Here is a 22,102-nt window from a genome sequence, read left to right on the forward strand (position 1 = left end):
TCATCTCATTCACATCAGAGTTTTCAATACCTGCTTCATATTTTTTAAAAAATGGCAACTTCTAACTGGACTCAGGAGTCTACTCTCTTCATATTGCTCACAGGGATGTTACAGAAAGCTTGTCTTTCTTAAAATCCACTGTTGGGCAGGAGGGAGGTAGCTTGCTTGTCTCCAAGGACAGAGATGGAACATTCAGAAATATGAAATCAACAATTTCCTCAGGACCACATATGGCCTTTGGAATCACAGATATCTGCTCCTCCTTCAAAGTTACCAGTTATACATATTATGTTCTTTGTATTTTTCCCTCATTTCCACTCTAAAGCAATGATCATGTCCCTCATAATTTATTGCTCCAAGATCGTCAGCACTACATAAAATGAAGATGCTTGCTTTCAGCTGCCCTTATCCCTAATTTCTGTCTATATTTATTGCCAAAATTAGGCAAGCAAAGTGTTTAGGAAGAGGTAGGAGAAGAAGGTCAGGTCTTTTGAGAGATGGATGAGGAAAAAGAGATTTTTGCGGATGAGGAGGTTAGCAGTTTACTCAACTAATAGGTTCCTTGTCTGCTTTGTGGCAGAGACCTGGGAGGATGCAGTGGTCAGAGAGTAATAGCTGTGGAGTAAGACTGGGGAGAATGGCCCTAGGCATGGGGTATCCCAGCTGTGACAGAACTTGCTCTGTCCCCCGCATGGCCTAAAAGCAGTCATTTAACTTTAAGGGGGTCATGCAAATGTCTTAGAGATAACCACCTAAGACTATGGATATCTTTCCAAATGGCTTACTCTCGTATGTTTTGGTGGCCTTTCCATAACACTACAGGAGAGGCAAGGGAAATCAGATAATGATAGGGACCTGACATTTCTATCAGCCTAGGACAGTTTTCCTCAATTCAAAATGATTTTGTTGCCAGCAGACATTTGGCATTTTCTGAAGTCATTTTTTGTTGTGGCAAATGGGGGTGGGGTGTTGTTACAGGCGTCTAGTTGCAGAGACCAAGCATGCTGTGAAATATCATACAGCGCACAAGAAAGCCACCACCACACACAAAAATTACTGGCCTCATGTCAGTAGCGTTGAGATATGTCAACAATATATCAATCATTCATAAAGATTGACGTTGAGAAATCCTGGAGATACGGTTTGGCTCTTTGTTCCTACACAACTCTCATCTGAAATTGTAATCCCCATGTGTCAAGCCAGGGAGGTGATTGGATTATGGGAGTGATTTCCCCCATGCTGTTCTCTTGATAGTGAGTGAATTCTCATGAGATCTGATGATCTGATACATGGTAGTCACTTCTCTCTCATTTCTCTCTCACTTGCTGTCACTTCTCTCTCACCTGCTGCCATATAAGATATGACTGCTTCCCCTTCCACCATGATTGTAAGTCTCCTGAAGCCTCCCTAGCTGTGTGGAATTGTGAGTCAATTAAATCTCCTTTTTTTTTTCCATAAATTACCAAGTTTTGGGTAGTATCTTTGTGGCAATGTGAGAATAGACTAATACAACTGGTGATCTAACAACAAAGCATTCTAAATTTGATTTAATTTTAATTTAAGGGGGGATAAAAAGTAAAAGAAACATCTGATTTTTTCCATACTCAAGATTGTGGCTGTAAGGAGATTCCTGCTAAGATGGCTTATAGACACTCACATTGAATTGTTTTACCTTTGAACTAAGAGAGTTAGGAATTAAAATAAACCATTTTTCTTAAATTCATATAATTATGGTAATAAACCTCTTGTTTTGTTCATAGAATAAATAAAAAAAAGTTATGAGCAACAAAGAACATTTATAGTCAATTAAACATTTTATTTTATTCATTTTATATCAAAGAAAGAGACCTACCTTAATATATCAATTTAGGTAGCTAGATGCCATAATCACAGGTGGGTACCCCACGTGTTCTCCAGACCACCTCCAGACAGCTCGGTGATTACCTATGCACAAGTCCAGATATCACTAGCTAATACTCAGAGACTTTTTAACAATATAGCAATCATTCATAGAGATAGAGGTTGAGAAATTGTTTCTTTTCTAAAATGGGACAGTTCAAAGTCTCTTCTCCTCAACCTTATTTTCCATAGTCTCCACTCTGTTCTGCATTGGGCAGCTTGCACAGCAGTAAGATCTGCAATTCATCATTCTGTGTTGAGCCTCTTGAGGATCTTTTTTATAACAAAAGCGTATCAGTATTTTCGTAAATCCAAAAATGGACAATGGAATTAATTGGTGTCAAGGATAGAATAAGTTGACAGGTAAGATTTTAGAATAAAATATTGAATCATATTTGAAGGACATTTATGTTTTACCTTTTATCCTTTTATAAAGGAAAGAGATTTTATGAAACAAAGCACTAAGCTAAGTAACAGGAATACGAGATAGTATTGAGCTAAAATCTTATACTGATATGACAATTCTACGCACAAATATAAAAATGTGATCTATTGCTCTGTAGAGACACTTGGGTGAGAAATTAAATAAGCTATGATAGCAATGCTTAAAATTAACATCCCCAGGTTTTAAGAGATTTTAAAAGTTTGGTAATAATTGCTTTTTTAAAAATCTTAAATCTATGGGAATTTACACTGTTAAAGTGCATCTTAAAAATAATATTTTCTATTTAATATATAAATGCAGGTGCTGTAGACAGGGCTGACAACGTGTGTACTCAGAGCCACAAATTACTCTTTTGAGGTGAGCCTATAATATTGCCAAAATGCATAAGATTCAAAGAAAATTTCAGCAATCTCTACCATCAATGGGCACAGGGCAAGCAGGAAGGGAATTTAATCTATATAATTCTAAACATGTAGCCCTTTTGATACATTCAGAGAAACTAAACTTGTTTTATATTCAGGTATTTGCAATTGTGTATTGCGGTTTTCTTGACTATGTTAAAAACATTACTTATAGACCAACAATTCATTTTGGAAATTCTAAACCCAGGTCTTTAAAATAAAAAGGTGATCCAAGGTTGAGGTATATGGACAGGTTTGGAGCAGTTATCAATCAATCAGCCATTTACCAGGGTCTAGCTAGTTGTGCCCTGCTATTGATAAGAATTATTTAAAATCTAAAAAACCCATTGTGATTCTATATGCCATGTCATGAGGAAGCACGGTCCCTCTCCTCATAACATGCAAATCAGTGGTTCGAGAAGCATCTTTCTCTTCCAATAACAGTAACTAGGTTATGTCCTTTGGATTTAGGTTTTCTAATTATCTAGGCAGTGTAAAATCCGCACGCATTTCTCTCCACTTTTCTGAAGAAAAACAAACAGACAAACAGCTACAACGTGAAACCAGCCAAAAAATTCTCTAGGTATTTTTGTGGTTGATCATTCAGAATCCAGCATACAAAGACAGAATTTCTCCTTTCATTATAGTTACACTATTTTTTCTTTTTTATTTTTCATATCACTTTTCTCTCTAAAACGTAAACATGCCCAGGGTCCAGTTGTTGCCTTATTCAACTCTCCATTTCTATATCCTTATGGCCAGGCACATAGTAGGGACTCAAAAACTGTCAACTGAGTAAAATAACAATAGTTCTCATTTTTATGTAATTTTAACTAATATGCAAAAGGCCACAATAATGAAAGAATGATAAAGCATTCTGCCTCATCCTTTGCCCATGGAAATCTCTCCGACAAAACCACAATTTCTAAGGCAAAATAATATCATTATGATAGAGGAGAAACAGGCAACCCAAGCTGCATAGCAAAGGAAAGGGCAAGGACTTTAATAAATTACTTCTCATGTGAAAGATGGTTAGAGGTGGAATTAAGTGTGTTTCTTATAGCCTGGCAGCGGATGTTTAAGCCAACATAGTGTTATATATTTTATGTACTGAGAGGCAAGCTTGGCCCCTAGGAACCATCAACTACTGAATTAAATTTAATCGCCTATGTTCATTTATTATAGATCCCCAAAAGGCTTTTCTCCATGCTTCTAGGCAGCTGTGTTGGTTTCCCTTCAGCTTTTTCTAACTTTTTAACCTTGTGACTATTTTTCTTCTTTCCAATTTTATACATTTCTGCCTAAATGTTCTTGCTTTTTCCCTAAAAAGTGACCACAAGTATTTTGAAAATAGAAAAATACAAGTACTGAGGATACATGTATTTTTTAAATATAGTGCCTTACTTTTTAAATTGAATATTTGTTTGGGTAAAAAATCTGGTATTTTCATAAGATCTTTTGTCTCTAATGAGCATTGTTTCTGGTTGAAAATGCAATTCGCTAGAACCTGGAGAATTGGGATGTTTAGATACATTCAGGTAGTAGCTGAACTATGACCACTTAACTGTAGGTCATGATTTCTCATTAACCTCTTGAAAACCAGCACATTCACCATTGCCTTATTTCTGCCCCTTATACAACAGTCACTGTATTATAGCTCTCTTATAAACCCAAATGCATGTATTAAATCACATTCACATTGTTCAAATAATTGCCCTTTATTTTTCTTTAACTCAATCTAGTGTGGGTTTTTTAAAAATCATTTTCTCCATCTAGAGGTAAAAGGTTTTTGTTCTGTATCTTAAATATATACATTGATCACATTAACTTATTTACTCATCCAGTAAAAACCCTATGTCCTATTGCAAAGTCTGATGCACAGTAAGTTAGGCAAAGTCCTTACCCCCCAAAAGCACAAATTATGAAGTGGCTAAACCTTGTGGTGATTAATATCATATAAACATATCTCCAAAGAAAAAAATGCCCCTCTTGCCTGGGGCATTTGGGCAGGATAGCCATGCCTGAGAAGATAATACAGAGTTTGAACTCCAATGAATGATTTAGCACATTTCACCAAATAGAAAAATAATCTTGTATATGAGTGCATATATGTGTATGTGCATTGGAAAAGGAAAGTTTGGGAAGAGTACAAGGTCAAGGATTTTTGTGATGAAACACTTTGATTTTGAGGAATCTATAGCAATATGAAAATACATTGCATGTTTAGAGAATCTTGAGTAGTTTCATACCACTGGAAGTTAAAGGGCATTGTACTTTTTCTCTGAGAAACATCCAACAGGCAAGAAGGAACCACTACAGAACATTTAAACAGCGAAACCACTTATTAGACAGTATAATACATGAATGCTCTAATTTACAAAGAACATGTAGCATATAGAGAAGTGTGTTACATCAGGTCTGTGTTTCAGGATATATATTATATATATATAATGTATAACATATATGGTAACTGTATAGAAGAAGAGAGAAAGTAATTAGAAAAAAAACTAGTCTCAGTAAATGCAAGTATACCTCCTTTTATCACACTTTGCTGTATTGTGCTTCAGCGATATTTTGCTTTTTACAAATTGAAAGTTTGTGGCAATCCTGCATCAAGCAAGTTATCAACACCATTATTCCAACAGCATGTGCTAATTTCGTGTCTCTGTCACATTTTGGTAGCTCTTACGAGATTTTAAACTTTTAATTAATATTATATCTATTATGGAGATCTGTGATCAGGGACCTTTGATGTTAATAATATAATTGCTTTGGGGCACCACAAACTGCACCCATATAAGATGGAGAACTTAATCAATAAATGCTGTGTGTGTTCTGATTGCTCCACCTACTGGCCACTCCCCTATCTCTCTCTTCCTTGGGCCTCTCTTTTCCCTGAGATGCCATTGAAATTAAGCCAATTAATAACCCTCCAATGGTTTCCAAGTGTTCAAGTGAAAGGAAGAGTCACCCCATCTCTGATGTTAAATCAAAAGCTAGAAATAATTAAGCTTAGTGAGGAAAGCATGTCAAAAGCCCAAACAGACTGAAAGCTAGGACTCTTGTGCCAGTTAGCCAAATTGTGAGGACAAAGGAAAAAGTTCTTGAAGGAAATTAAAAGTGCCACTTCAATGAACACATGAATGATAAGAAAGCAAGAAAGCTTTATTGCTGATGTGAAAAATGTTTTAAGTGATCTGGATAGAAGATCAAACCAGCCACACATTCCCTTAAGCCAAAGCCTAATTTAGAGCAAGGCCCTAACTATCTTCAAGTCTATGAAAGTGAAGAGAAATGATGAAGCTGCAGAAGAAAACTTGAAAGCCAGCAGAGTTTGGTTCATGAGGTTTAAGGAAATACGTCTTTTTTTTTTTTTTCCCCTGAGACACAGCCTTGCTCTGTTACCCATGCTAGAGTGCAGTGGCTTGATCTCGGCTCACTGCAACCTCCGCCTCCCAGGTTCAAGTGATTCTCCTGCCTCAGCTTCCAAAGTAGCTGGGACTATAGGAGTGCACCACCATGCCCAGCTAATTTTTGTATTTTTGGTAGAGACAGTTTCACCATGTTGGCCAGGCTGGTGTTGAACCACTGACCTCAAGAGATCTGCCCACCTTTGCCTCCCAAAGTGCTGGGATTACAGGTGTTAGCCACTGCACCCTGTCTAAGACATTTTTATAACATAAAAGTGCAAGGTGAAGCATCAAGTTCTGATGCAGAAGCTGCAGCGAGTTATCCAGAAGATCTAACTAAGACAGTTGATGAAAGGTGGCTACACTCAACAACAGATTTTCAGTGTAGACAAAACAACCTTATATTGAAAGAAAATGCCATCTAGAATTTTCATAGCTAGAGAGAAATCAATGTCTTCAAAACATCAAAGGACAGGCTGATACTCTTGTTAGGGGCTAATTGTAGCTGGTGACATTTAGTTGAAGCCAATGCTCATTTACCAATTCAAAAATTCTAAGTCCTTAAGAATTATACTAAATCTACTATATTTGTACAATACAAAGGAAAATACAAGGCCTAGATGACAGCACTCCTGTTTACAGCATGGTTTACTGAATATTTCAAGGCTAGTTTCGAGATCTACTGCTCAGAAAAAAAGTTTATTTTAAAATATTACTGCTTATTGACAATGTACCTGGTCACTCAACAGCTCTGATGAAATGAATGAGGAGATCAATGTACTAATGCTTGCTAACACAACATCTGTTCTGTGACCCATGGATCAAAGAACAAATTTGACTTTCATATCTTATTATTAAAAATACATTTTGTAAAGCCATAACTGACACAGATATTGATTCCTCTGATAGATCTGGGCAAAGTCAATTGAAAACCTCCTGGATCTTTCATCATTCTAGCTGCTATTAAGATTATCTGTTCCCAACACAAAGAAATAATAAATATCTCACATTATGAATATGTTAATTACCCAAATCTGATCACTATATATGTTTTAAAATATCACTATTTACCCCATGAATATGTAAAATTATAACTTCTCAATTTTAAAAAAGAATAATCATGGTTCATGGGAGGAGGTCAAAATATCAACCTTAACAGGATTTTAGAAAAAGTTGACCCCAACCTTCATGGATGACTTAGAAGAGCTCAAGACTTCAGTAGAGGAAGTAACTGCAGATGTGATGGAAATATCAAGAGAACAGGAATTAGAAGTGGAGCCGAAAGATGTGAGTGAACTGAGGTTATCTCATGATAAAACCTAAATGAATGAAGAGTTGCTTGTTAAGGATGAACAAAGAAAGTAGTTTCTTGAGGACAATCTAATCCTGGTGACAATGCTGTGAACACTGTTGAAATGACAACAAAGCATTTATAATATCATATAAACTTCATTGATAAAGCAGTGACAGGGTTAGAGAGGACTGACTCCAATTTTGAGGGAAGTTCTCCTGTGAGTAAAATGCCAAATAATAAACAGCATTGCATGCTATGGAGAAATCTTTCATGAAAAGAAGAATCAATTAATTAAGAGGCAAACTTTATTGCTGTCTTATTTTAAGTAATCGTCACAGCAACTCCAATCTTCAGCAACCACCACCCTGATCAGTCACCAGCCTTTAACATGGAGGCAAGACCTGCTGTCAGCAAAAAGATTATAACCCACTAAAGGCTCACATGATTGTTAGCATTTTTTAGCAATACAGTATTTTGTAATTAAGGCATATACACTTTTTTTTAGGTATGCTATTGAACACTTAACAGACTACAGTATAAACACAACGTTTATATGCACTGGGAAACAAAAAATTGTCTGACTTGCTTTATTGTAATATTTGCTTTGTTGCAGTGGTCTGGAAATGAAACTGCAATATTTCCAAGGTATGCCTGTAAAGTAGCAAAAGGTGCAATATATCCTCCACCTGAATTATTTTCAATTTTATATTTAATTTAGTAGTAGCTCAAGATTATCATTGTTACAAATGAGTTAAATTCACATTTATGAATAAATGTGCAGCATTAATGTGTATACTCATGTAAGTGATATATTTTATAAACTTTACCTTGACTCAAAACAAGGCAAAATACTTATGATCACAACTTGGAACATCAGTAAATCAATATCATTATTTTTAGAACTAAGAAAAAAAGTAAACTGTAAAAAATAATTTTAAGTATATAATCTAAAATACATATAAAGTAAAAAGAAGTCATGAAATCTGTATATACTCTGATCTTAACTAATTTATTTATTTATATTTCTGTACTCAACAAGCATTTACAATACAAAGAACATTTTGAAAGTAACTATATTAGAATATTATGTTATTTTCCCTGAGAAATGAGGCTATAGGTACTTATTTAATCATTCTAGCCTTTCAATAATTGTGGAATTATGTTCCAATTACAAAAATCAGAAGAAAGGGAAGGTAGGAAGAAGAAAAGAAAGAAGGTATGAATATAGAAAGGAAAGAACTTAAGTTTTCAAAAAAGAGAAAATGGCAATAAAAGAATACATTGTTTTATGACTTGCCTCAGTAGAAAAGGAGATTTGAGAAAGAAAAACAATAAACTACAAAAAAATCTACACAAGTGGTTGAAACACAATGATTGCTTGTTGAATGTAAAAACTAACCTTTTGTGAATATTTTGACCACTTTACAAGACCTTGGACTTTGAGTACGAATTAGTATGAATTGTTGATCTGTTACAGTTGTGTACTGCAGTTTGTCTTTTTCTCACTCTTATCAGTTAATTCCTTTTATGTCAATGGAAATGAGATTTAGTGATACAAAATGCATTTTTGTCAGCAAGTTACACTTAGGATCCACACACAGTAAGGCATGTAGATAATACACACCACTCTTAATATCCCAACAATTCAACCTCCATTTCTGACCTTTCCTGCTTATGGCATATTGAAATGTAAAAGTCCCAGTGTATGCAAACTTAAGGAAATTTAAACGTTTGTCCCAGGAAGGATGTAATTTGGTTTATCAACTATGCTCCCTAGCTCTGAGTGTTAAATCCTAGCAGAGGGACTGGGTGGGGTTTACATGATACTATTAAATTCAATAAAGAGAAGAAAGGGTCTATTCATTCACCCATTCAAACTAATTTTTTCAGTGTACTTTTTATTGTTTATTATCCCTGAGAGGATGAAATTCAATATGTAAAATTTGTTTTTTTTTTAAGAGATGAATCAGCTCTAATGCCAAATTCGATAAACTCAGCTGCTAAATTCACATTTCATTATTATAAGAGGGGGGAAAATAAATGATGCCCCAAATTTTAACTATTTTTCTCAGAAGCTCCAATCTGGAAACTAAGGGTAAGTTATTGGAGTGCTTAGAAACCAAATTGATATTTGGAAAATAAAACTCACATAATGATTTTTCCAGCCAGTGTATTTATTCTGAATCCAATAGCCATTAATACACTTTAAACTCCAGGGAACGGAAGGAACCAATGTGAGTTACTTTATTATCTCATTTATAGGGGCTATATGACTGTAGAAAGAACTGTGATTACAGAAAATTTGGCTTCACCCTTTTATTGCCTGATACTTAATGTATTTATTCTGGAGATCCTATCTTCTCTAGCATAGAAATACCACACAGATCTCACGCAATTACATGAAATGCTCTCTTTCAATGCATTTGAAACTTCCAAAGAAGAAAATCATCCTCCAAACAGTCAGTAGTAAAACCTTCTGACAATAAGAAGCCCTAATAAGAGATCATGGGGCTATGTAAGTGATTAACAACTTTAATATTTATGTTGCCATACAGCTAATTCATGGTTTAAGTAAGGGAGGGCTGCATTGATCTTAGCCTTCTAGTTTGTGTTAAGATCACAGCTTGCTAGATACAAACCTCTCAGAGTTAGATACACATTTCAAGAAAAGCAACATATTGATGGATCTCTTCTATTTGGTTCTTTGAACAATTGTCTTGTTATTCCTATCACAGAAAGGGTATCCTATAGCAACATGGAGTAATTAACAGAGCAAGGAATCTGGATTCAGGAGGCTTGGGTTCTAGGTCTGTATCTATCTTATAAAAAGTGACTCAAAGCAAGTTCTAAGCATCTCTGGACCACAGTTTTCTCCTGGGCAACATGAGGATTGATCACTGTATTATAATATCAACTGAACTTGCAGTCTCAAAAATCCATCTTCTATGAACAAAGATGTGAACCTGAAGTAAAGGGACCGAATCATTTCACAAAATAAAACTCATTCTGAAAAAAAAATTGAAGTGCTAGAGATGAATCACATTACTACAAAAGTGTCGAGACCAGCTAGTTCAGGGAGACCCTAACCCAGCGGTGCTAGAGGAATTAAAGACACACACAGAAATATAGAGGTGTGGAGTGGGAAATCGGGTCTCACAGCCTTCAGAGCTGAGAGCCTCAAACAGAGATTTACCCAGATATTTATTGACAGCAAGCCAGTGATAAGCATTGTTTCTATAGATTAAGTATTCCTTATGGGAAACAAAAGGATGGGCCGAAATAAAAGGGACGGGTTTGGCTAGTTATCTGTAGCAGGAGCATGTCCTTAAGGCACAGATCACTCATGCTTTTTGTTTGTTTGTTTGTGGTTTAAGAACACCTTTAAGTGGTTTTCCGTCCTGGGTGGGCCAGGTGTTCCTTGCCCTCATTCTGGTAAACCCACAACCTTCCAGCATGGGCATCATGGCCATCACAAACATGTCACAGTGCTGAAGAGATTTTGTTTATGGCCAGTTTTGGGGCCAGTTTACGGCCAGATTTTGGGGGACCTGTTCCCAACACAAAAGAGTCATTGTTTTGCTTTGTGCTTCAAATGTAGACACTAATATAGCCAAAGAGGTTGGTCAAAACTAGATTAATAGGGTATACAGTTAAATTAATTATCAGGACATTAAAAACTGCTCTAAATAAGTAATCAAACTACATTGGTTGGTTTGTTTTGTACTGTTTGTTGGTCCTAGTTCAAAAATGCTTGCATGTTTAGAGAAAATACTAAACAATACAGATGATACTTTATGTATAAAAAATGTGTGTGTGTTCTTAAAAACAGTCTTACAGGACATTTTATTAACTGTGTTTTACAAAACCCAAAATAATTTTCTAATTATGTCTCACAACACATTTAGAAGGAAATTTGTAATCCATAGGAGAAAGTAAGAAAAAGTACCATCATTTTCAATTAAAATGGACCTTTAAATTTCATAATGGACAAAAATCAACTCAATGCTTACAATGTTAATATAGATAAAAATAATGATGATTGTATCCTGGCTAACACGGTGAAACCCCGTCTCTACTAAAAATACAAAAAATTAGCCTGGCATGGTGGCGGGCGCCTGTAGTCCCAGCTACTCCGGAGGCTGAGGCAGGAGAATGGCATGAACCCGGAAGGCGGAGCTTGCAGTGAGCCGAGACTGTGCCACTGCACTCCAGCCTGGGTGACAGAGCGAGACTCCATCTCAAAAAATAATAATAATAATAATAATAACAATGATTGTAATAATAGCAATAATATTTAGCATATGTGAGTGCTACAACATGTGGAAAGCACTGTGATAAGCACTTGCACTGCATTATATCATTAAATTTCCCTAATAATCCTATAAGCAGATAATATTATGTGACTTTACAGAGCAGGAAACTTGCTGATGTTCAATGTGAAAGGTGAACACTGAGTACACATAGGTACTATGAAAGGAACAGTAGACATCGGGGCCTACTGGAGGGTGGAGGGTGGGAGGAGGGTGAGGATCAAAAAACTACCTATCAGGTACTATGCTCATTACTTGAATGATGAAATAATCTGTACACCAAACCCCCATGTCAGGCAATTTATCCATGAAACACATCTGTACACATAGCCCTTGAACCTAAAATTAAATGTGGAAGGGAGAGAAAAAGAAAGTAAAATGGCAGAATGAACAAGGATAAATAAAGTGGTTTCTTCAAATTATAGCTTGACAGTGTTGCTTTAGTCACATTTGTTCTGGCTCTGCCCATACAGCAATTACAAAACAGAAAAATAATTTTCCCTTGGGAACTTCCTATCCTCCTTGCTAGATATTGTCTTTATTCGTCCAGTGTTTATTTTTTAACTTTATTTTATTGAAGTGTAACACATAAAGTACACCAATATCAATTGTAAAGTTTGATTAACTTTCACAAACTGTGCACACTTAGATAACTTCCACTAACATTAACATGCATAACATTTCCAGCAGCCCAGCAATCTGCCTCATAGCCTTTCAATGGTCATTGCCCACCCAGTGAAATATAAGTGCCACTGTGGCTTTTACCATTGTGGATTAATTTCTTGGTTATATATATATAAACACACACACACATATATATGTATGTATATATGCGTATATACATAATATACAAAATATATAAATATATACAAAATAAATACATACAAAAAATATAAAATATATAGTATATATGTGTATATACACACATATGTGTGTGTATATATATTTATATAAATGTATGTGTATATACACATATATGTGTGTGTATATATATTTATATACACACACATATTAATATATATGTGTGTATATATACATATATACATATATACACACTATATATACATACATATTATATATGTATGTATATTTTTTAAACTTTTAAGTTCAGGGATACATGTACAGGATGTGCAGGTTTGTGACACAGGTACAACGTGTGCCATGGTGGTTTGCTGCTCAGATCATCCCATCACATAGGTATTAAGCCCAGCATCCATTAGCTATTCTTTCTGATGTTCTTCCTTCCCTTATCCTTACAAGCCTCAGTGTGTGTTGCTCCTCCCGCCATGTGTTCATGTGTTGTCATCATTCAGCTCCCACTTGTCAGTATGAACATGTGGTGTTTGGTTTTCTGTTCCTGCATTAGCTTGATGAGGATAATGGCTTACAGCTCCATCCATGTTCCTGCAAAAGACATGACCCTGTCCTTTTTATGGCTGCACAGTATTCCATGGTGCATATGTACCACATTTTCCTTACCCTATGTTTATCATTGTTGGGCATTTAGATTGATTCAATGTCTTTGCTATTGTGAATAGTGATGCAATGAACATACACATGCATGTATCTTTATAATAGAATGATTTATATTCCCTTGGGAATATACCCAGTAATGAGATTGCTGGGTCAAATGGTATTTCTGCCTCTAGGTCTTTGAGGAATTGCCACATTATTCAAAAGAATACATACATGCAGCCAGCAAATACATGAAAAGTAGCTCAACATCACTGATCATTAGAGAAATGCAAATCCAAACCACAATGAGATACCATCTCACTCCAGTAATATATATTAATAGCAGCCACTTGTACTCTCTCATCAGTGACTTCTTTCACTCAAACTCAAAATCGTGTGTGTGGTTTATCTCTGTTCTTACAAATAGGAGTAATTTGTTGTTTTTAATTAAGGTACAGTACTTCATTGTATGACTATACAACGATTAATTTATCCAATTCACTGGTGAGGAGCATTGGAAAATTTGACCAATTGGGGCCAATATAAGTGATGCTGCTGTTGACATTCTTCTTTGTATCTTTCAATGCATATACATGGATATACCAGTTGACTGAAACACAGACACATTGTAATTTAGAATTTATCCTGTGTGTGTGTGTGTGTGTGTGTGTGTGTGTGTACAAAATATTAGGTGATGTGTTATTTTAATAGATATTGGAAACAAGTTTTGAGAAGTATTTGTAACAGTTAATTTACCCTTTATTATTAAAACTTGTAATTGTTTAACATGCTAGTCAACACACTTAATATTGTCTATTGTCAATTTGTTTTCTCTTTTTTTGTTTGTTTATGCAATTCTTTCTTTTTTTTTTGTTTAACATGTTTTATTACATTTAAGCCTCACACAAAACTTGGTAGATACTAACGTCAAGTCAGTTTACCGATGAGAAAAAATGAGTCTCTGGGAAGCTTTCATGTTGCACATCAGGAGATGGCACGGTCTTGGATGGACATGGGAGATGATGCCTGGTTGATCATTACCGTGGGAGAGCTTGGTGTCCAAGCCTGGGGTTAGTGGAGAGCACCACGATGAGGACACCTCTGTGACCCAAACAGAGCAGAGTGCCAGAAAGACCATGAACTTGACAGCATCACTTCTGGCCTCCAGGGTCCTGTGGTCAGCTAGAGAAGCATGATGATGATAGTAGACTCAGGAGACTGGGCTGTCTTTGATATCATTGCATTTTAATTGGCATTTCTCTAATGAAGGACCATTTTGTAAAACTTTATGGTATGGTTTAGCTGTGTTCCCACCCAAATCTTATTTTGAATTGTATTTCCCATAATCCCCATGTGTCATGGGAGGGACCTGATGAGAGGTAATTTAATAAGGGGGGTGGTTACCCTCATGCTGCCCTAGTGATAGTGAGTGAATTCTCATGAGATCTGATGGTTTTATAAGTGGCTTTCCCCCTTTTGCTCGGCACTTCTCCTTGTTGCTGCCATGTGAAGAAGGACGTGTTTGATTCCCCTTCTGTCGTGATTGTAAGTTTCCTGAGGCCTCTCCAGCCATGCGGAGCTGTGAGTCAATTAAACCTCTTTCTTTTATAAATTAGCTAGTCTCATGTATGTCTTTATTAGCAGCATGAGAAAGGACCAATACACTTTACATATGTGTGTTGACCTTTTTGATACATTATTTTGTGAATTTCTTGTGCTATTTTTTGTGTTTGTTTTTTTCTATAAAGTGGTTTTTGTCTTTGTCTTATTGCTTTAAAGATATTCTTTATATATTCTGGATATAAGTCCTTTGTCAGATGTGTGTATGGCAAACCTTTCTTTCTCTGCTTTGCATTTTATTTCTCTGAGTAGTTTATTTTGATGGAAAGGAATTCTTTATTCCTTTAATTACATCCAGCTTATCAAACCTTTCTTTTATGAATTCTGCTCCATTTAAGGAAAATTTTTCCACCCCAAGTCATAAGGATATTCTCCTATATTATCTTATACATGCTTTATGGTTTCACTATTAAATTTTAAGGGATAGTGAAAGTCAACCTATTTATAATATGCCTAAACATCTGCATAAAAGATCATTTTGTCCTATTTTGATTCACAAATCCCCTTAAAATTCTGTTGAAAACTATAAACGCTCCTCCTATGCTATAGAAAAAACATGGGGAAAGGTTTTACTAGTCACCTTCACTATTGACAAATTCATCCACTGGACTTTATCCCATGCCTCTATGTTGTACGTCTATAAACGTAGGAAGACTGGAATCCAGGAATGTGTCATCATAGCATCCTAAGAAATACCACAGTGATTGGATTATTCAATGGGCACAGAAAATGACTTTTAAAAAAGAAAGGTGATGGTCTTAGAACAAATAAAATAAATTTCTTAAAACTCTTCCACAGGATCAGCAATAGGTTCTCGCAGTAAATAAAGCTTCAATCAAAGAGAAATAATCTTTTCATGATTTTGGCAAAAATACACAGAAACTTTATTTAGGTTACTGCAGTATAAGATACCTTAGGTATTGGCCTATATTAATCCAGGCAACAGTAGAGTTTCTCCAGAAGGCCTAAAGGAAACAGATTTAGGGGTTCTACAACTGTCAGAATCAAGAAGCAGTAGACAGTTTCAGCTTTCCCACTTGCTAGATAGCAAATATATATCTGAGTCCTCTCAGGAAATATCCCAATATTTATACATAGTAAGAAGAGTTAATTGTGGATACATAATGTTTTCTAATCAAACACAAAGTGACTTAGATATAATAAGGCTTTTCTCGAATTTCAGACACACCATTGTTAAGAAATGTGTATAATTTACTAAATATTATTGGATAAAATCTATTATTTCAGGGAAATATTTAATGGGCTTAAAAATTGAAATGCTACAAAAATCATTTTTAAAATAATTAAAGGTAAGAAAAAAGGCTGTGTTGAAAATGTATAACGTAAATTGAGCAAGATTTTAGCAACTTCAATAGAACAACTGTTAATTATTTTAAAAAACAAGAGATACCTGCAGTGTTTTGAAGGATGCGTTAATGAAACACAACAGGTGATTTAAATAAATTATACACATACATTAAAACTTTTTGCTGGCACAATCATCATTGCTATAATTATTCCTAATATATTCAGAGTTTAGAGAACTGGTTACTCAAACATGTTTGTGTCTGTGTGTGGAAAAAAGAAAAATAGGATGTAAAATGCAGGAGAATTTCAACTCACTACACATTTCAAAACAAGGATATAGAGAAATTTGAAGTATTTGAGACGGCAAATGTTTACCCTGCCATTCCATATCAGGCATGCAATAGCAGACATAGCATTCATGTATTCATTCCTAATTAATACTAATAGATGATTTCACCAGGCAAAATCATTGAAAATCAGATAGAGAATGCATAGAGTGTACAAACAAAAAGATATTCCTGACGACATAGAAGGAAATACACTTGAGCAACTAAACTTACACAGACTCCTTCAGAAAAATATTATTAATGTAATTATGCAAGAAAATTTTGGAGATTTGGGGATGTATGTTAATAGGAATGAGATCTGTAATTATATGGAAAAGATGAACTCATGAGTTAGTCAATTAACTCATGAGCAGAATGGTGTAGCTCAAAGAATCTGAGATCGAGGGACAAATAGGTCTGTTTGGATAATAGCTTACTCAGTGTTTAGTCTTTCAGGTACAGTTTTCTCACATGTAAAATCACTGTTAAAAAATGCCTACATTGCAGAGCTGTTTTGTGAGATCAAAATACGTAAAGTGCTGGAAGACGTAGTCAATGCATGAAAGCTGTCATTAGGACTAATAATGTCCTTCTCTTTTCATGAATATCTTCTGTGTCTATGACATGGGGAGAAATCCTTGAAATTCCTATCAAAATTGAGAACTCTGGGAAGAAGTAAAATATGACCTTAGGCTATTGAATCCTAGAAAATAAAAATCTAGCAACTTCCAATTCAGTCTTCTGCCTCCTACCTACCTGCCATGTGGCCTAGAGGTGCTAAAAAAGCTTTTTATCCAAATGCTGGTATTCTGACCACTAGCAACAACTTTATTTTCATTGCTTAGTTAACTGGCAAGGGTCGCCATCCACACAAATTGTAATTTTGATATTGCAGAGCCACACTGCGATTGTTCTACTAATTTCCATAAATTTCCTCCAGTGGTCACAATTGTTCATCTTTATCAGTCAGACCCAGAGCTCACCGGGGCCATTGTGAAACTACAGGTGAAATCCGTTCCCAGCCTTCTACATCAATCCCCAGTGACCTTCAGTCTCAAACCACCACATAGAATGTTCTGTTTGAGGCACTTATATGCTCATGGGCCTCATGAATTATCACCAACAAGAAATATTTATTTCCATGTGAATTCCATCATTAACAGTGCTATAAATAATGGTAAGCCAGCGGAAAAATTTTTAATTGGAAGCACATGGGTGAGGATTTTAGGTTTCCTTCTATTTCATCAGGGTGATTTTATTTCCATGGGCATTCATTATCGTATCTGACAACTGATGGCTTTACAGGTGATTTTATTGGAGGTTTTATAGAAGACTTAAATAGGCAGAGATTAGCAAAGTAACAAGTGACATTGTCAAGCAGGGAGGTGGTCATCACTGCGTAGGCAGAGAAAGGGGAGGAAAGGTGAAGAGTCTACCACTCATCAGTTTTTTTCACACAGAGGAAATGTGAAGGTTGATAAGATGGAAAATGGCATTAGACAGAGTTAATGGGAATAGCTAATAGAAAAAGTTGTCTCTACAATTGAAACATACATCTAAATTTCACACAACAACGTGGTAACCAGGTCACATTGCCAAGAGCACTGAACTATGTGAAACTAAAGCAGAAAAGCAAAAAGTCTCACTGCCAGATTTACTTTCATGCCTCTGCTGAATGGCCATCTTTCAGCCCAGAGCCAGGAATTGATTCTCTGGCATCTCTTTTCTCAATATTTTGGATTTGGATTTATCAATTTATGAGCAGTTGAACCATAAGCAAAAATATATGCCTAAGAGGTTCTTTTTTGTATAAGTATGGAGTTAATTATTAATCATTTAGACTTTATTTTAACAAGGTTAATGAAACAAAACAATGATCTTGTACATGCTCATATTTAAATAACTAATTTATCTTTCATGTGCAGATTTTTAGACTAATAGTTGCCCTGAGATACATCCCATTCATAAATCACATATAAAATTATCTGGGAGTAGGCTTGTGGGATGTACAAATCAATGGAGTAGTTTCAAAAATCCAAAATTTAGAAATGATAGAAATAAAAGCAAGTATTTACTGATTATGGATTTTCATATATATTATTCATAGTATTATGTTTTCATGCATATACTTAGACTTAATATTCAGCACAACAATATGCAGTAGTTACTCATATTTTAACAATAAGGAAACAGGCTAAAATGGCATAAATGTTACCCATTTCTCCAGCCAAAGAAATATAAACTTGGATGAGAGATACTTGATCCCCAAATTATCTGATTATAAAACCCATAATCTTTTCAATTACTTCAAACTTGGTAAGTGCCTGATACCATGATAGATATTCAGGGAATCGTTGGAGCAAAATAAAACTTGTTTTATCAAAAGAATCAAAATGTGTCTTTTAATATGGTATGTTGTATCCTGTTTTATTAAGATATTTCTCAGTTATCAGAAAATCTTCCTATAATTAGACAGACATTAATCAAAATCAGAATAGCAAAAAAAGAAAGAATGATTTGAAAGACCTAATAATAGCTTTAGTGACGCATTATGTAGGTGCTTCATATTTTATTTTTAAAAACAATAGAAAACGCTATCCAGAAACCACAAACCATGTGAAATCTGCCTTTTGCTTCAACACAAAGATTTCTATAGAGACAAAAAATTAGTGATGCTTTGAGATTTAGAGTATATAAAGCTGCCAATTTTATTTTTTTGAAGAACAGGGGCTAAGGCTTAATAGTTATGCAAAAGATAAATCATCTAACCATGTAATTAACTCAAAATTACAATGGCAATAAAGGTACAGTTAAATTCATACTGATATATGAAATTGTAAAGAATGTTAATACACTTAATTGACATTTAATAAGATAGCTGCAGCAAGTTAATTGGATATCAATTTACATAGTTCATAAATGTCATTTTTAAAATAATTAAGCTCATATCCTGAAGTTAATGTTCATATAGTTTACCGTGGATTATTAACATATATTTATTTATATGTATATAGTGTGTTTCAGTCTTCCACATCTTTAATCAAAAAAATTTATTTCTTATTTATTTATACTTGTCAGTTCATGTGCAGAAACATAATACATTAATATTCATCATTACAACTGAAATTAAACTTACATGGCCACTTACTATTGCTCCTTACAGCCTGCAGAATACATCCAATTAAAATTAAAAATCTTTTCTTCATATCAAGTTCTTGAAAAAGACCTCAAATTTACTCTTTTCTCTTAAGCTTACTTAACTCTCCTTCACCTATAAGAGATTTCTTCTTGCCCTCTCCTCCCTTTGGATTCTGGAAATTGTGTCCTACCAATAACTACTCTTTAATTTTATGGCCTTGGAGTTACTGGGTAAAGATGAAAAACAATAAAGCTGACTCACAAATGGTTCCTTCTTCAATTCATAATCAAGTAGAGAAAAATAAACATAAAGTTTAAAATATTATAATAGATATAATTTCATCAACAATATTATGTCACAGACTTGGAAAAGCTAAGGCCATACCCGTTGGTCCAGCCAGATAAGCCAGACAAGATGTCAAAAAGAATTGCCCAAACTACATCAGAACACAAAGTTATCTAAATTTAGCTGCCCAAATTAAGAGCAAGATGAAAACCAAATGAGCTAGCAACTCTTCAAACGTAGTGTGAGCAAAACATAACCAAAAGAATAGAAACTACTTCAATAAAAGAGTTCCCTAAAATTGTACCATCTGATAAGGATTAGCTGATAGTTTGAATTCAATGAAATAAGTGTATAATGAATATTATGAAAAAGCATACGATTTTTTTTTTTAAAGCAGCACCAAGGGAAAACACTGAGTATAAAATAAGCATGTGGCTGGGAGCGGTGGCTCACGCCTGTAATCCCAGCACTTTGGGATGCCGAGGCGGGCGGATCACGAGGTCAGGAGATCAAGATCATCCTGGCTAACGTGGTGAAACTCCATCTCTACTAAAAATACAGAAAAATTAGCCGGGCATGGTGGCGGGTGCCTGTAGTCCCAGCTAATGGGGAGGCTGAGGCAGGAGAATGGCATGAACCCAGGAGACGGAGCTTACAGTGAGCCCAGATCGCGCCACTGCACTCCAGCCTGGGCAACAGAGTGAGACTCCGTCTCAAAAAAAATAAAAATAATAAATTTAAAAAAATAAAATAAAATAATAAAATAATCATGCATTGGAAACAACAAACAACAAAATAGACATGGCCAAATAATTAGTTAATTTAATCAAAAACATATTGCACAGAAAAAAACGATAAAGTTGCTGTGAAGGGTTAGAAAAAAGAGACTAAAGTAACTCAGGAAAAGATGACAAATATAAAGAACATAGGAAACCAATGTAACCTATAGTTTACTTGTATCGCTGAAATTGATAAGTCAATGTATTTGTTATTATATACAAAATAGACATACATATGTGTTGTGTGTGTGCGTGTGTAAAATATATATCTATCTTAATATATTTTCTATGGCCTGAATGTTTATGTCCCTTCAAAATTTATATGTTGAAGCCATAGAACTCACAATGGTGTTTGGAGATAGAGTTTTGAGAGGTAATAAAGTTGAGATTAAATCATGAGGGTGTGGCCTCCATGATGAAATTAATGCTCTTATAAAAAGTGATATTGGAAACCTTGCACTCCTTTTCTCCCTCCACCATGTAAGGACACAGTGAGAAGGTAGCCTTCTGCAAGCCACGTAGACAGCCTCAACATGCTGAACATTCACCTTGGACTTTCCAGCCTCTGGAACTGTGAGGAATACGAATTTCTGTTGTTTCATTGACCTGGTCTCTGGTATGTTGTTGTGACAGCCTGAGCTAACTAATACAACATTTAACACAAAAATTTCAGAAATAAAATACGGAAAAATTGTTATGAAATTAGTCATTGGATCTATGTGGTGAAAACACACATTGTATGTATGACAACAAAAATGATTTGGAATGCTCAACATCAAAATATCCTATTGTTAAGCTATTGAACTTCAGAAACAATAGTAAGAAAGGCAGTATGTAGGCTTTGAGGAAGAAAAAACAGATAATGTATTTTTAAAGGAGCGTAATACGTTCTAGATCATTACCTCAATGCTGTTCTAAAACTTGGTTAACTTACTGAAATTCACAAATGAAGGTATTGTTCAGGCCTCCAGGTAGAAAATCAAGTCACTAGCAAGAGTTGAAAAATAGACTGACCTCATCCTTCTCTTCTATAATATCTATAGTAAGAACACAGTCAATGGCTATACACATAGGTGGGGACCAAACAAAGGGGTTACCCACAAATATATGCAGCCAAGCACCCTTTATAACATATAGGCAATAGCTAGACATTTAAGATAATAAAAATGAGAATATTGTACCATTGAGGTCATATGGTCTTTAAAAAATAAAGAAAAAGGAAAGTTATTTAAGGATGGAATCAAGTCAAACAACAATGAATTGAAATAAATAAGGAGGTAATTGAAAGGTGTTGTGTACAAGTGGTATAAGTATCAAATTTATTTAAATATCAAACTAAGATTAAATAACTGAAAAGTGATTAAATAATAAATGTAAATATTAAAATCCCTGACAAGGTGAAAAGTATCAGCATTAAAATTGGTAGATAAA

This window comes from Hylobates moloch, unplaced genomic scaffold, assembly GCF_009828535.3.
Source record: "Hylobates moloch isolate HMO894 unplaced genomic scaffold, HMol_V3 SCAFFOLD_16, whole genome shotgun sequence".
NCBI lineage: Eukaryota > Metazoa > Chordata > Mammalia > Primates > Hylobatidae > Hylobates > Hylobates moloch.